This window comes from Vanellus vanellus (genome assembly GCF_965231255.1).
Source record: "Vanellus vanellus genome assembly, chromosome: Z".
NCBI classification, from domain to species: domain Eukaryota; kingdom Metazoa; phylum Chordata; class Aves; order Charadriiformes; family Charadriidae; genus Vanellus; species Vanellus vanellus.
This window is the reverse complement of record NC_138908.1, coordinates 70,083,513-70,098,345: the sequence shown is the minus strand read 5'-3', so window position 1 is coordinate 70,098,345 and position 14,833 is coordinate 70,083,513. Positions and strand designations below refer to the sequence as shown.

The 14,833-nt window shown below is 41.0% G+C and overlaps 1 protein-coding gene across 1 annotated transcript in view; it reads right to left on the bottom strand.

Annotated features, from left to right (window-relative positions):
- NIPBL (NIPBL cohesin loading factor) overlaps positions 1–991 on the bottom strand; it is a 171,435-nt gene extending 170,444 nt beyond the window's left edge. The window contains exon 1 of the mRNA XM_082496966.1: positions 732–991. The gene's annotated coding sequence lies outside the window, so the exon portion shown is untranslated. The remainder of the gene's footprint in view (positions 1–731) is intronic.
- Between the last annotated feature and the right edge of the window lie 13,842 nt (positions 992–14,833).

Sequence of the window (14,833 nt, the reverse complement as noted above, 5' to 3'; positions counted from 1 at the left end):
GCTTGCCTATCTTTATTTCCTGGGTCTGCAGGTGTCTGTGTTGTGTCAATCATCCCACAAGCGCTAGTTTTATGCTATAAATATACTAAGTGATTAACACACTAATCAATCGCTATATTACTTAGAGATTAAACCTCTGCACATTATAAAACTATACGAATTCGAACTTTTGAATGTTCAGAACGGAGTTGGTTAGAAGGAGAAGGTAATAGCGAAGAGAGGTGGTATTTTTGTTCGTGGGTATTTACATTGTCTCTCTTCCCCTATTCCTCCACTTAGTCCTTCCCCACTTCAGAGGGCTGTCTGCGCTGGGACCTTCCTTCCTCGCCCTGGTGAAGTTGTAAATATGGCAAAGGATCAGCGTACATTTGCGGCTAATTGTATTGTTTCCTCCTCCTGCTGCTCCTCTCCGGGTTGAGGCCTGTCACTGAGAAGCCGCTTCGCCTTTCTAATCCCCGAGCTGGAGTAAAGGCGCTGGCCGGCGGGCCTGCGCTCTCCACCGGGCCTGGGCCTCCCGGCAGCCCGGGAGAAACCACTCTCCTCCACCAAACCCGAGCGAGCAGGAAGGGGGGCTGTGAAATAAACACCTCCGGTTGCCACTTATTCCCCTCTACCCCGGATAACAGCTAATCCCCTCTGCTCCCGGCAGTGCTGGGCCGCCTGGGCTGGGAGGCCCGGCCCGCTGGTGGAGAGGGCAGGGAGGGGAAGGGGAGACAAGGAGGGGGGATTACCTGAGCAAATCGGCGTCTGAATCCAACGAGAATCCGAGAGAGGGGGAGAGAAATCCGCCCCCCTCCCTCCTCAGAGGAGCCGCCGCCGCCGCTGGGCCGCCGCCGCCGCCGCGGAGCAGGAGGAGGAGGAGGAGAGATAATATAACAACAATAATCCGGGCCGGGAGGGGGGCTGGCTCCTCTTCCGTCTCCTCCTCAGTGCAGCGAACATGTAGAGCCGGGGGGTGAGCGGCCGAGACAAATCCCTTCCCCCTGAGCCTGCTTCACAACATCAACACGGGCCGGGCCGGGCCGGGCCGCGCCGAACCGGTTCCGAGACACACTCCGAGCCGCGGGGGAGCAGGGGGGTGGCCGGGGGGGAGGCAGCGCTGCGAAGGGGCCGCCGCCGCTCCCTCCGTGTGTGCGAGTGCAGGAGGGCGGGGGAGGGGGCAGCCTGGGCACGGTGAGTCGGTACCGAGCGGGGGAGGGGGGGTAAGGGGAAGAGGAGGAGGGGGAAGGATCCTGTGTGTGTCTCTCTCGCTCCCTCTCAGAACAAAATGCCGACCGGAAGTGCAGCTGCAGGAATGACTCCCTCCACCGGCGCCAAACACCAACAGCCTCCCCCTTCCCTCCGCTGCTGCCGCCTCCTCGCCCCCTCGCTCCCTCGCTCAACCAGCGCCGCTTCCGCCGCCGCCACTGCGCTGCTCGCCGCCGCGCCGCTCCCCGCCTAGCGCCGCCGCAGCTGGAGCGGCTCCCTCCGCCTCGCCTCGCCTGGCCCGGCCCGGCCCGGCCTGGCGGCGGGCACAGCTGAGCCGCCGCTGCCTGCCTGTCTCTCCGCTTCCCCACCCCTTCGGCTGCCGCCGGAGTTTCTCTTTTTTTTTTTTTTTTTTTTTTTTTTTTTTTGTGTTTTTTTTTGTTTTGTTTTGTTTTCTTTTCTTTCGTTTCTTTTCCCTTCTGGTGTGCGGAACGAGACCGGAGTTTGACGCGTAGGCCCGCGCTGAGAAGAAGGCAGCCAGAGATTTGTGAAGAAGTGACCGTTGAAAAACAAACAAACAAACAAAAAAACCCAACCCAACCCGCACGTTTTGGGTATTATTTTTTGCCTTGCCCAAGGATGGTGGGGAGGACCGCAAAACGCCGCCTGGCCAGCGGGCTGAGCGAACACGGCGCCTTAAACCGAACCCACAAAGGCGTCAGAACCCCCCTGCCGCGGGTGCCTCACCGGCCGGAGCCGCTGTCGGGGGTATAACGGGGCCGCCCGGCAGGAACGGGAACACCCGAGGCGGAAAGCGCTGCCGGGGCCAGGGAGTTCCAGGCGGAGAAACCGAACTGGAGTGGCGTGTAAAAACAACGGGTTTGGACGAGGACGGCGGAAAATGCCGATGTTCAGGTGGAGGGTCCTTCGCTGGAGGCTGATGCTCCCCACCGCCACCAGATTCACTGGGAGTATTTTAACTGTGGGTTGTGGAGGAGTGTTTGGAGAATGTCCTAGTCTGAGAGACTTTCTGGTGTTCCTCTGTACAGGTAAAATTGTGAATACTCATAGCACAAGGGGAACGGTGAAGAGGCACTGATATCCGATACAGCCTTTTCGTACTCACTCATGTCGTTTTGTTCCTCAGTACTTGGACAAAAATCCCGTGATTTCCAGTGGAAGCCTTGCCTTGTCAGTCGGCTTCAGGATTCAGCCACACAGTTGGATACAGCCGTAACTGCCCTGTGACATATAAACACACCCTTTCAGCTCTGGATGGATATTATTTGCACAAAGGGATGATATCTTACACCAACGCATTTGAGTCTTCCCAAGGCATAGGATTTCCTGAATAATGCTCTGTCTTTAATACAGATTTAAAATGCCTCTCGCAAGCTTAAACAACTATTAAATTCGTAATGTTGGATGAATCAATGTTCGTTTTACAGCTGTGTGTGTTTTTGTTTGAAAGTACAGAAATGAAGATGGCACTGGAAAATACGGTAATTCAGTACGGGAATAATGTATCTAATGGGTACATGCTCATGTAAGTTTAATGGAAACAGAGTAAACCAGGCTCTGAAAAAAAATGTATTACATACTTTTGTTCCAAGCTAATATAAAAGGTCCCAATCCTATACTTTCTTATGCATTTACAACTTCAAGTTATGCATTTGAAATAAAGGGAAATAATTGGTGTAGTAAATGAAGCGTGTTCATAAGGCTTGGCGCTTAATTTAGTACAGTGCAACTCTGTAACTCAAGGGGGAAAATATTTATCCTCTCCTGGTAATAAACTAAAGTTTAATCAGCTACCTATTTGGACTTCACATACCCATACGTATGTAGACATGTCTGTATACATGCCTATGGATTCACAAGAAAATGTGATTCTAAAATGACAAAGTTGGCCCAGCAATACTACTTCAATCTACTTCTGACTGTTACCAATGCATGTTGATGGAGTCTTTCTGTGATTTTAGTAACTTATTTATGTAAGGATTTATTTTTGTTTCTTGATTGGTGACTTACTGTGTAAATAAAATGTAAATACTTAAATTTTCCTTTTCAAATGCCAGATATGGTTTAGCCAGTACAAACATCATGGTAAGACACACCACCTATTTCATTACTGTTTCAGTCAGAATTTTCCAGTGAGAATGTCACTAAACCATTTTATGCTTTTAAAATCCCATTCAACTAAAAGAATTTGTAGAAATGGCTATTTTGCTTCAGTACTATGATGTTATCACCTGCACAAGGAAACAGCTAATTTAAATCATTGGAGGGTGGTATTTTAACACACAGGAGCAAACCAGGATATTTTTTTTTCCCTTAAGGGAAACAAAATATTTTTTATTCCCTTAGTACTGTAATCCACTATTTAAAAGGAAAGATCAAATTCTTCAATTGGGTTCAGACAGGTGGTTCCTTCTGTATTCCTGTTGTCTTCAAAGGTCCACTCACAGCAATTTATTGCAGAATGGAGGCTCACTATGTTCCTAAAAAATACTTTAGTATGCATGGGGTTCACCTCATTATGCCTGAAATGGCGAGAAAAAGGGATAAATCAAGTATTTCAGAATATTACCTGAAAACATATCGAGATACTTTAAACCTTATTTCTGTTCCAGGCCTTAGTCATGGGGTGGAGGTAGTCCTAATCTGCATGGGAGGAGCTATGCCGTCATACAACCATGACTGTGGCACACTAAGGAGCATAGACTGCACTGAACAAAGCTGGTGGCAGTGTGGAGGAGGGCAAAGCTCTCTGAATTCCCCTGATAAATCCACACCTATATAGTCCTGAAAATGAACTGCAAGCTTCAGGGTAAAGCTTTAGAACCTAATCCTGCTCCCTTTGATGTCAAGGGAGAATGTGTCTTTTGCCCTAAACAAATGCCTGGGCTCCCATAAATCTAAGCTATTTGCACAGTTGGTTATTCTGAGACTCGTTTCTTGTTGTTCAAAGAGTATTTTAATGCAACTTTAAAAGGCAGGAATTAAAGATCTTCATGCAGACAGTACTGTTTTTAAAATTTATTCCTGAAGCCATTTTCACAAAATGTATGGCAAGTTGTAGGTATCTCTCTTGCTGCTGTTTACAACTGCGCACTGAGATAAGCTTTCTAGATGGAAAGGCAGCATGTGTGTGTACACTGTTGAAAATAGTGAAGAGACCTCTTTCCCCTCTTCATTCTGATGTTAACTTCCCTGACAGCTACATGTTGTTACTCAGCTTCATAAATTATGGACAGCATGTAATATTACAGTGAAAATACACCTGGCACCAATGTTTTCTTAGAGATTGCTTGTTGTCATTTGATTTTTTTCTATAGAACAAATGAAAAATGTATTTTGTTTTTCCATTTTTGTCTCTTTAAGAGCTGGTATTAACATACAGGTACCTGTCATTTTAAGTTGTTAATGGATGCACAAACGTTGTTATATTTTACTGTTTAGTAATTTATAGATAGTGTGTATTTCTGGCCAGATTTTTTTAAATTAATGTCATGTGTCAGTAAAATAAAAAAATAACATTATTGCTGTATAGGTTTTACATTTTTTAATAATTGAAAAGAACTTTCCTATAAAATTTTGGGAGCTCATTATCTGAATGTAATATAGTAATGCAATCATTAGCTATCATCCTAAAATTAAGTATTCAATTTATTTACAATCCGGTGTTAAGACTGGACTACAACAGTGTGTAGGAACAATGTAATACAATAATGAATGCTGTATGACAAGTAATATAACGTTATGTTCTTCGCATTGTCTTTCGTTCACAGGAGCAAATAACAGCACCATGTAATTAATTCACTGGGGACTATTCATTGTGAGAAGTAAGCAACCTAAGTATCAGATGAGGCCTTCAGTAGTACAGGTAAAATGAAAAGGCAAGGAAGCCTGCAGACTGAGGAATAAATATTTGTACACTTACTTGCTCTAAGCTTACAACTTGATGGTGACTACTGATTTTTTTTATTTTATTTTTTTCTGGTAAGCCAGATAGAGGTACTATTTTTTTCCTTCTTCTAATTACTTAGCATAATCTACCAACAAGAATTTAATATGAGTGAAATAATACTTTTTCATTTTTTCTAAGTGACAAACTTGCAATATCTCTGCCACGTTAAGCATGTGCTTCCATTTGTATGAAGACACGATATTAACTCTATGGCAGATACATCTTTTAAAATGTATACTTGTAAAAAACAGTTCTCTGTGGAGGAAAAATAATGGAAGACAAAGTTCTAGTACTCTGATTTGAATGTTAGGGTCAGTTCTTATGCAAGGCACTACAGATTCTGAATAAAGTTAAAAGATAATGTAAAACGTAATTTAGACTATAAAACATATATAATAATAAAATACGTTATGTAACAGAAAAACAAGTCAGTGATAGCTTACTCTGCTGGACAACTCGACTGTACTGGTATTGTTACATTAGGTCCTTAAGAACAGACCTAATAACAGTTAGTTTTGTTGGGAAGATAAATGATCAGTTACACACTGTCATTGAAAGAAATCTGAAATCTGGCTAAAGATACTCTTTAGGCTCTTTTCGGTGGATTCACCATTGGTGAACTTCAAAAAGGAAGCAGGTACCATTCCTGCTATAACTTCTTTAACTTCGCACAAACTGTGTTTCCTCATTTTTCTTCTTTTTTGTTTGTTTGTTTTTGTTTTTAATTTGAGCCTTATATAACTCTGTCCTCAAATGTCTTGTTTTAGCTAGGCACTGGGAAAATGCCTTACTGTTATGTTTTATAACAGAGATATAGAATTACATGTCAGTTACACAAGAAATCCTGTGCAATTTCATATAAGAGCTGTGAGGGCCACTATGGATTATTTTGAGAGAGAAAGATAAAAATATTTGGGCAATTTTTTTTTTCCACTTTTTCAGGTGTAAAGGTAAATCAATACAGCTTCACAGGCCAGCAAGTCAATGTGAACATTCATCTTCTGGCACAGGACAGAAGTTAAAAATTGGCCTTAAGGACTCTTATATTCAGTGCAAGCTGAAAGCCATGCTTTTATGGACTGAAGAAATGTGAGCACATCCTATCATGCTTAAAATGCCCTGCCACTCTGGTTTTAATGAACTTGCCAGTAAAAAGAAGATTTAAGACAGAGATATGATTATCTAAGTCATGTATGTTAAAAAAGCTTCTTGGCCTTCAGCTTTTAAAAACTGCTTCTTCAAAAGAAAGAACTTCTCCATTCTTCAGATACTGAAGTGTTAAATATCTCAGCCAAAAGATTCAATGGCTACACATAAACTAATAGGTTAAACATGTCTGGGACTGTTCTCTGGCATTGAGGCTGGTAGCCACACAATATTTTGTACCTGTATTATTAAACCCTTTTATTCTTCAAAACAGGATAGTCACATGCATCTACTGCCCATTGTGAATGGTTCCTGACTCACACTAACTCCCAAACTGTGCCCAGGAATTGTTTGGGAAAGTGCTAGCTGCCATGCTTTTAGCTTGTGCCAAGGTTTCTTCGAACACTTTAATACTGAACTTTTAGACAAATGATTTCCAATGTCTGTGAATGTTCTGTGGTGGTTTCATTTACATTGCGTTTTATAGACACACCTAAAGCAGTCTCCTTGGAGTGATCATCCAAAAGGAAGGCAAGACAGAACCATGGTCCCTCACCTAGAGATTCATATTTCCAATTATCTCCTTATTGAAGCAGTTAATCACCTATTTTTTTAATCAAAAAATCTGTTAAGAGAAAGTTGATTGAAATTTGGCTATCAAGTTAGTTATTTGTTCCTGTGAAGATATTTTATAAAGTCCTATACGGTGGCTAAAACAGCCTTCTAACCTGCAGCAGATGTCCCTTTTTCTTTTAGACATCCTGTGGCCCTTATGAGAGGATGTTACAGTGAGAACCAGAACTGAAAACATACATTGTGCAATAAAATGAAATAAACTTAAGTAACTTTTGCACTCCTTTAAATTATGGCTGTTAACATCAATTTGTAATGAAAATAACTTCTAAAGTGTAATCTATTGATTTTAAGGTAAGAATGAAAAAGGAGTAAGGATAAATAAAACATCATTAGGTATCTTCTGAATGCTGAGTATTTCTCTTACAACTCCTTTTTAAAAAAAAAAAAAAAAGATTATTCAATTTTTTAACTGGACACATGTTGACAATTTGCTTCTCAGTGTGGCCATAGGGACAAACATCTGGCTCCATCAGTGAGCCAGAAAGCAGTATTAACTTGTCACAGATTTAACTTCTCACAGACTTACAATGCCATGCATTCTAAAGCACAAAGCCTTTTTTTATTTTTTCTAAACCTTTGACAGGGACAGTAGTGGTCCAGAAAATTGAATTGTTGACCTGCAGAAACTGCCTAGGCTTTTACAATCCAATTAAATACAAGTAAGTGTCTCTGCCTAGGTGGTGCAACTTGGTTACAATAGGGAAAAAAAAAAAAACCAAACCACTGAAAGAACCATACCTTTTAGGAATGGTTATCATGGAATTCTCAAATAGCTATAACTTAAAAATCAAGTCAAAACGATCTATTTATGAAAAATGTCCTTTTTTGTATCGCGATGTATTTAAATCCTAGGTTTTGATGTTTAAATTTCTGCATTTGTCCTACCACTGTTTTGTAACACCTACGTAACTTCACTCAGGTTTCCTAAACATAATTCATCTTTGAAGAGAACAGCATAGAAAATCTTGGCCTAAGAGGTATATATTTGGAGAAATAACAGGATAAAGATGAGCAGTTTTCTTAAAGTTTATAGATAAGTGGAAATTATTTACAAATCTTGACTATAATGAAAGAACATTGGTGTGCACAGCATTGTTCATTTATAGTTTCGAGTTACTATGGAACGTTTTGTAGACTTGCCAACTTTCTCTACCACATTCCCAGTAAAGATTGCAATCCAGTGCAAGTACTCATATGAAAGAGACACAGTGACTCTCCTGAAGAGGCTGACATATATATACACCTGTGCTTTTGCTAGTATGTTTTCCACAGTGTTGGATTCATTACAGTGGCCTGTTATCCATAATATTACTGTTAGATAAAACATATTACAGCTAGCTGTCATAGACAGTGCTCTTTAAAATCACTGTAAGCAGTAGCTGAACTTTCTGGAAAAAGAACAGCCTCCACAAGAACAAGGGTACATGTCACCACCCAAAACAAATACACATGTGGGTGGCACATGTTTGGTTGGATATTTGAGGACAGGCATGTGTGAGAAAAAAGATGTAAAATGCCATAGAAACAGATGCAGAATAGACACAGAAACCCATACAGAGGCCTGAGCAATCACTGTGAACGTAGCTCTAGGAAAGATTCAAGATTACTATTAACCAAAAAGGACTTGAGACTTTGAGTGAAATTTTCCCATAGTTTCAGAGGAAAAGAATGTACACACAATCTTTATAAATTGAGTGTATCAAAACATCTTATGCCGTCATGTATTTTTTCTGACAGAGACAACGCACTAGCCATTCAAGTCAATGAAGGTAAGAATACATTTCCAATATTAAAGACAGTTGCCTTCTAAATAGATCCATAGATTACAACAGAATCATAGAATCACAGAATGGTTTAGGTTGGAAGGGACCTTAAAGATCATTTAATTCTAACCCCCCTGCCATGGCAGGGACACCTTCCACTAGACCAGGCTGCTCAATGCCCCATCCAGCCTGGCCTTGAACACTTCCAGGGATGGGGACTCCACACCTTCCCTGGGCAACCTTTTCCAGTGCCTCACCAACCTCATAGTGAAAAATTTCTTCCTCATATTATTCTAAATCTCTTCCAGTTTGAAGCCATTACCCCTCGTCCTATCACTACATGCCCCTGTAAAATGTCCCTCTCCAGCTCTTTTTTTCAATAACCTGGCAGCATTCAAAATATGAATTTTCCTCACAGGAAAATATATACAAGCGTCATAAATTTTTTTATACTTTCATTCACTAGATTTTTTCCTGAACTTACTCATTACTTTCCTACCTTCCATGGTTCCACTGCTGTTTCCCCTGCTGTTTCCAGACTTAAGTCAGTCTTGTGTTTACTCCAGGCTACACTGGTGGTCACTCTCATCTGGTCAAAGTGCTTGTTTCTTCTGTATTTTCATGGGCAATGTTTATCTTTTCTCTGCCATTAGACTGTGTTTTCCCTAATATTTTGGACTGTTTCCTTCTTACTTGCCTCCAAAGACAGAGGCTGCATATAAAAGCGCTTCCTTCCCTTCTTTTCCTGTGTTGACTCTTCTTCATCAGCAAAAATTACCCAAAAGATTAATCTCTACCTGTTTCTCTTAAATAATCCACCATCTTAAAAGATGGTCTCTCTATAGGCAGTGATTTTACTGGTCTTATTTTTTCTGGGAAGCATGTTCACAGACTAGTCAAATGCTCATGGAGGCAAAAGAAGAATGTACTATGTCTTTGAGTAGATGGTGAATGTAAAACTTGCTTTGGTGGGTATGCCATTTTAATACTACAGAACAGGTATTTGTGTTTGAATAATGTTTGGATAAGAAAGTTAGTTAAATAAGGGATAATCTGTTGGTACAGAGATTAATTGTAAAATCCATGCTATAAAATTTGTATTTAAAGTATAGTGTAGCATAAAAAGTACTTATATGAAAATACTTTTTCACAAAATTTATATATATGCAGACTTGAAAATATGATCTATTTTCAGTTTTTTCACACCTATTTCCAGAAATTTCATTTAGACTGTAGAGTGCAAATGTTTCATTTATTTATTTAAAATGTAAATGTTGTGCTCTGTTTATGATTGTCTGTGAATACCTTCGCATATTGCTTGTACTATGTAAACTTGGATGTTGCCTCATAATCTTTGTAAGTAGTGAAGTTGACTGTCCAGCCTAGGGACATGTTAAATAGAGGTATACAGGCTACATATTTTGATGTTACCCTCACCTGAGTTTTAAGAACGCAGTTTCATGAAAAATTGGTCATCTAAACAAGTACTAATAGAAGTCTGGGGTGTTTTTTTTTGTTTTATTTTGTTTTGGGGGTTTTGTTTGGGTTTTTTGTTTGTTTGTTTGTTTTTGTTTTTAAACTAGATTCATAAAGGTAACTGCAGCTTTTTCTATTCCATTTGAATTTTGAATGGGAAGCATCAGATTTTATTATACAGTCAGTCATGATATTCTTATGATCCCCTTATTTTCTAAACCTTCTCATTAATACCAGCTAGAACTTGAAAAGCCAGAAAAATGCTTAGTATTCCTATATTGTTTATAATTAACTCAAAAATATAACATGGCCTATGGGGAAAGGAGTGTCACATACATATTTTATAGCCTGTCTGTGAGGCTTTCTTTCATTATTATGAACACTGTGTCACACAGCATCCTGATGACCATGTTATGAAGTTAGTATAAAACTGTGTAACTGTTGAACATTCAAGATCTATCAAACTAATTATCCTTAGCAACTACTTACACCTTTTTTCTCCTTCTCACTCCTTTAATAATCTTCCCTCCCAACAATAAAAAAATTGTGTATAGTTAAATGAAGATTTTTCTTACCAGGCCTCTAACCAGCTTTGCCCTCTTCTACAAGCAGTTCAGAGATGTCTACATGAACTTCTTTATGGATGGTGTTCTTCACATGTAATAGATACAATTTGTCCAGTTCCCCAAAACTTCATTCAAAATGCTATACACTGATGCCAAAATGCCTGAAATAAAGAATTCCACATGTAATTTCAGGGAAGCTATTGAGCTGTAATAATCTGGCTATAGGAATACAACTACATGTTTAGGTAACTGTAGAATAACAGCTTGTTATTATTGCCCTTAGGAATATGTTTCCACCTGCAGAAATGTAAAGGACAAGTTCTTGTAACTGTGTATGTGCCAAGCAAAAAGTTGTTGATCTAATAGGTCTCCTCCAGCACGCACGCTTCCCTTTGATTGCAAAAACATACTGCAACTTTTGTCTTAATTAAATGCTATTTTTGGTTATGTGTTAATGTAGAGCTCAAGAAGGGTTCTGGATTGCTAGCTTAGTGCACTGAAGTTCTTGTTTATCTATAAAAACAAACACCACAGCAACAATGAAGAAAAGAAACTTCCCGGTGCCATCTCACTGGTGCGCCCCAGAGAGACCACCATTAAGGTTATAATCTCAGTCAATTCCTTGTATCTTTCTCGAGTATGTCTACTTTCCATATATACCGTGTTACCACAGGTTATACTACTCTTATACTACTGCTTATACTACTCAGCTGGTACTTAGGAGTAATTGGGCAGACAATAAATGTTATTAATCGTACAGAATAAAATACCATGTTAAAAAAAATAATCTGTCTACCCAAAGGACATTATGGTCCTAATTTGTTTATTCTGTGTGGTTTCGGTTTGCTTTTAAGTTTCACGGTTTCTCAGAGGAAGTCGGCTTGGCATTTCATCGTTGCCTGGGAAGCACTGCACACGCTTACGATTCTACAGAAATATTTTTAGTATGACGGAAAGCTCCCGCATGTTTATCACTAATAGCTGGTCTTAAACCAGCTACTTCATGAACATTAAGTGCCCTCAGTTTCCTTCTGCCTAGACGCGGATCCAAGAACCTAGTTCCTCACTTTCTTGAGGAATGCTTATGCTGGGCGCCTGAGTAAAAGTATTCTTTGTATACTGTGACGTTTTAAATAGATCCTAAAGAACACAACCAACATATCCAAGACACTCCAAACCTCTGGTGTCACTAGGTGTCTGGAAGGCCCTCAGTGCCCGAGCAATTCCCTGTGCTGGGTCTCAGCTGCTCGGCCCCCGCTCCTCAAACGCTCCCTATGAAATCTGGTCGTTACGTCCGTTTTCTGCTCAGGACTCCCGCTCTCCAAGCCTGTTCGCTACACCTCTTCTGCTGAACAGCTCTCGGCTCAGACTATATTACTATTTGCACTAGAGAAAGCCGCTGGGCTCCTGACAGAGCGGCACTCCGGGCTGCCCCGCCGTGGCCGCTTCCCGCGCCTTTGTCACTCCGAACTCCTTCTCCCACCACCGCTCCCGTGCCCGCCCTTTCTTCTCTCCTCGCAGACCCGTTCAGGTACACGAGGCCTGCGGTGACGAGCCAGAGAGGAGCAGAGCTCTAAAGATGCCAGGAGGAGAAATCAAAGCGGACCTAAAGGCTGCTAAAGCGCCCTGCCAGCCGCAAACAGGCTACCCGGGTGCCGCCGGGCCTCCTCCCTCAGCCCGGCCTGAGTGGAACTTGCCCACGCAGGAGAAAGGAGAGAGGTGCCCTCAGAATTTTACCTCAGGCTCACTTCTTTTAAGTCATAGAGCTACTTCTCGTGCTTTATAATAACTGATTATAGCTCTCCTTTTGATTTTTTTTTGTCATTAATTTTATAGCGAGTAATTAACGATGTGAGGTAGATTCCCCCTTTCCTGGGTAATGGAACAGTCCGTTGGGTTCCTCGGCGCCGACGCTGAGCTTTTAACTCCTTTTCTGCCAAATCCCAACTTCTCCCTGTAGAAGGTTATTTCTGTCATAGGCGTGGATCCGGCCTCAAGGTCTCCCACACTTAAAACACCACACACAAGTCAGGGTTGTAAGAACTGTCTCATGCTCACCGCGTGAAATGGGGGAAACGGCAACTGACTCTCAAGGTGGACTTACACGCCACCAGATGAAGCCATCCCATGGCTTTTCTTCTTAATAAGTGTTGTGGAAATATGCAACAATGCTTAAATGTTGATTGGGTAAGCTGATTTTTTTTTCTTTCTTTTTTAAGTTTCCCTATTGAGAACTTTGTAGACCCTGCATGGGGCCTACCCGCCGCCCCAGGCCAGCGTTCTCCTCACCCCTGGAGACCACGCGTCGCCCACAGTCAGGGGACAGCAGTCGCCCCTCTCAGATGAGCTAAGTCACCTTTCAGAAACAACTTCTTTTTTTTTTTTTTTTTTAGTCTTGAGCAATAAATGGGGACATGGAGGTGTCCTGATCTGACACCTGGGGTCCTAACCTGCTTTTCTCAATTTAAGCCCCTAAGTGTCTATGGTAAGATGGCATGGATTTCAGTATAGGCTTTCCCCATGCAATTGCTGGAGAATTAAAGAAAATTGTAGTAAATGTACTTACTTTTAAAAATAATGTGATGTAAGAGGTTATTTAGATCAAATTTCACAGAATCACAGAATGGAAGGGGTTGGAAGGGACCTTTGGAGATCATCTAGTCCAACCCCCCTGCTTCACCTAGAGGAGGTTGCACTGGAACGCGTCCAGGTGGGTTTTAAATATCTCCAGAGACGGAGACTCCACAGCCTCTCTGGGCACCCTGTTACATCACTTTCTTCAACTATTCCTCCATTTCTCTCTTCCTGCTTCTCCTCAACTTCAAGTGGCAATTCAGTCCCTCAAAAAGCTTCAGTTATCGTAAATAAAAGCGTGAACAAAACCTATCAATTTATTTGCAGTTCTTAGTGTCTTCAGCCTCTTGGCTGTATCAAACACTAGAAACTCCCCTTCCTCAGACTGTCTCTTGGGTTCACAGCACTGGATCTCTTTGAAGTTTTCCCTGACCATAATCGCTGCAATTAAATGTTTTTCTTTTGATATTTTCCACCTCTGACATCTTTTCCAGATCTGGGTTCCTTCTTTTGACCACTCTTTTTCTTTCTATTCTCTTTTATGCTTCTCTTTTATGAACCATACTGAACTGTATGCTAAAAGCCATTTAAATTTTTTAGGAAGAAAGGGAGGCATATAGCATTTACTTAAGTAAATGCAGAAGAAAATTGTTATTTTTACTCCAAGTTATTAAGGTTATTAGGCATATGTTGGTAGCAGGGAATATGTGGAAAGAGTTCTGGTAGAAGAACTTCTGCAAGAAGTTCATGTCCCCTACACTGGTGCAGGAGAGCTTTTTCCAGAGACCTCCTAAGGTATAAGAATGGGTGTATGAATTGAGCTCCTAGACAGCTTCAGGCCAAGCAAGGTGCGTTACTTGTGCTGGTGTCTTACAATTCATGAATATTGGTATCGTATTTCCTATAACAAACTAGGCATTAGAATATTTAAATTTATTACAGCTGTATAACTTCTTGTCTGAAAAGTGTTTTGCACATTTGGCTTATATTTCAACATTAGGCCTAGTTTTCTAATCTGGAAAGCACACATGGTGTACAACTGCAACCACAACCCTTAAAAGTAAAAAGAGAAGGAAACAATTTTGCAAAATAACAACAATAAATTGCAAGATTTTGTTTAATACAATGCATATGAGAAATGTCTGCTTTTGCTTAGACAACTTTGGCAAGTTTTTAAAAAAAGGGTAAACTAGGGAGTGGTATTCACTCAGTGAATGTTGTTGTTTGCTTCTCTTCAGTCAAATGTAGAGCTTTCCTTTTCATATGAGGAAGTATTGGGAGTGCTGGGAGCTTTTCAAGTGGTGGTTGATTCTGTTGTCCTCCTGATCCCCTCTCCAGTTAGACTGCAGAAAGGACCTCTTTACTCCCTTTATAGACTCACAGATGGCTATGATTCCTCGGGGTTTGTTGGTTTTTTGGTTGTTTTTTTTTTTTTGTGTGTGTGTGTTAAAATCCACAGCTTGTTTTTCTTCCTTCAGAAATAAACAAGGAGATAATATAAAACCTTTGTTTGTAAT